The following is a 2,561-nucleotide window of genomic DNA, read 5'->3' as shown; positions in this document are numbered from 1 at the left end:
ATAAAGACTCATAATGCCATTTTATATATTTTTTATGATAGTGTAGGTGTAGGCCTACTAAGATCATTAGTTATGTATTTTTCATCAATGTCATTATCAATAGAAAATCGTTCAGATTGTGCATTTAAACATCTATTTTTGTTTAATGTAGGTCTATAATGGTATTGTAGAAATGTAATGACTGAATTCTCTTTCCTGTTACAAAATCTTAACCTTGAATCCAATGTATTTCACTCCTATGTTGATCCATCTATTGACTCAGATAGAGCACTAGATCAGGGCCTAGTCTGGTGTTTTCCCTGGGAGACATTTCCTTTTTTAGTCTGTTAGCTTATTTCTTATTTGGCAGTTGCTCTGAATGTTTGGAGAGAAGGTTTCCTTTCTTCTGAGTTTTCCCCCAATATTTGCGAGTTAGGCCAAACCTTTTTGCCAGAAGAGGGCAGTATTACAAAAGCTATTAAATGACATGCTAAATATATTGTTTGACGGGCTGTGAGAATGGGAACCGTACTCAGTAGATGGCAGTAGAGTATCTAATAATGGTTTTGGTTTATTGCAAGACTAAAAATGACTATTTGCTATAAACACTAAGATCTGAGGAAAATGGGTTTATCTTTGTTTTGTGGAGTAATGGAGTAATTAATGGAGTAGTGGAGTAAGATGGAGTAAAATGAAGCTGACAGATAGGGCAGCCGTGCTTTTAGGCAACTTTGCAGTTGATGAGACAGCCTACAGGGAGAAGATGAGTGCCCTGGAAGTGTGGTGCCAGGAAAATAACCTCTCACCCGACGTCAGCAAAACAAAGGAGCTGATTGTGGACTTCAGGAAACAGCAGAGGGAACACCCCCGTACCCACATAGACGGGGCCGCAGTGGAGATGGTGGAAAGCTTCAAGTTCTTCGGCGTACACATCACTGACAAACTGAAATCGTCCACCCACACAGACAGTGTGGTGAAGAAAGTGCAACCTCAGGAGGCTGAAGAAATTTGGCTTGACACCTAAAACCCTCACAAACTTTGACAGATGCACAATTGAGAGCATCCTGTCTGGCTGTATCACTGCCTGGTACGTCAACTGCACTGCCCGCAACCGCAGGGCTCTCCAGAGGGTGGTGCGGTCTGTCCAACGCATCACCAGGGGCAAACTACCTGCCCTTCAGGACACCTACAACACCCGATGTCACAGTAAGGCCAAAAAGATAATGAAGGACAACAACCACCCGAGCCACTGCCTGTTCACCCCGCTTTCATCCAGAAGGCGAGGTCAGTACAGGTACATCAAAGCTGGGGCCGAGAGACTGAAAAATAGCTTCTATCTGAAGGCCATCAGACCTAAATAGCCATCACTAGCACATTAGAGGCTGCTGCCTTATATACATAGACTTGAACTCACTGGCCACTTTAATAATGGAACACTAGTCACTTAATGTTTACATATTTTGCATTACTCATCTCGTATGTATATACTGTATTGTATTCTATTCTACTGTATCTTAGTCTATGCCGCTGACATTGCTCGTCTAAATATTTATATATTTTTAATTCCATTCCTTTACTTTAGATTTGTGCGTATTGTGTGTATTGTTGTGAAATGGTTAGATATTACTTGTTAGATATTACTGCACTGTTGGAGCTAGAAATACAAGCATTTTGCTATACCCGCAATAAAATCTGCTAAACACATGTATGTGACCAATAACATTTGATTTGATTTGAGATGAATTAACTTTTGTCAGGTAAGCTGGCAAAGTAGGCCAATGTATCACAGTGTAATATGACTGACTGAACTTCCAGCCTATGGCTTAAGTCTGCTACCATAGAAATAGGATCAATGCACTCCCCTTTGACAGGGTCACTCTTTTCTTTCTCTGAAGAAGAACACAATTCAATCATTTATCGGAGGAGATGTGATAACCAAGCTCTTCAATTTCAACAGCCTTACCCCACCCCTTTGCTTGGTAAGATGAGCGATGGGCTAGAGAATCTGATTGTCCCTTCAAAGGGGCAATCTCAAATTCAAACAATAACAAAGCGCACACCCTGCCACTATTTTTGGGAAAAAAGCATAGGGATGGAGCTGGAGAAATGTAACCACTCTGAAATTCATAGACAGAGCTATGAATGCAAGGACTGACTCCATAATATCAAAGTTATAGTAAAAAAAAATACAGTGCTTGTTTACAATTAAATTGTTTACAAACAAAGGAGTAAAACATGCTTATATTTTTGGTTCTGGGGGGTTATACAGTTGAACAAAGCTCATGAGACGTTTATAAGTTATATTCCTGAAGAATCATGGCTAATATATAAATAATTTAAAAGTCCAAAAATGGATGTAGCAATCATAGATTGCCTCTTTAACAGAGTGTGTCAGGGTGAGTAGAGATGACAGGTCTAGTCCATGTCTTATTTAATGTGATGGTGACTGGGTGGGTATTTATATTCACACAGTTGGGTATTTGTCAGAGGGGCACCGTAGCTGAACTTGGTCTGCCTTTCACTGACTGGGGAGAGGGGATTGTTAAGGTATTCTTCGCTATAGGACTGCTGGTGCAATGTAT

This window comes from Salmo trutta, chromosome 39 (assembly GCF_901001165.1).
Source record: "Salmo trutta chromosome 39, fSalTru1.1, whole genome shotgun sequence".
In the NCBI taxonomy this organism is placed as follows: domain Eukaryota; kingdom Metazoa; phylum Chordata; class Actinopteri; order Salmoniformes; family Salmonidae; genus Salmo; species Salmo trutta.
Note: the sequence above shows the minus strand (reverse complement) of the source record.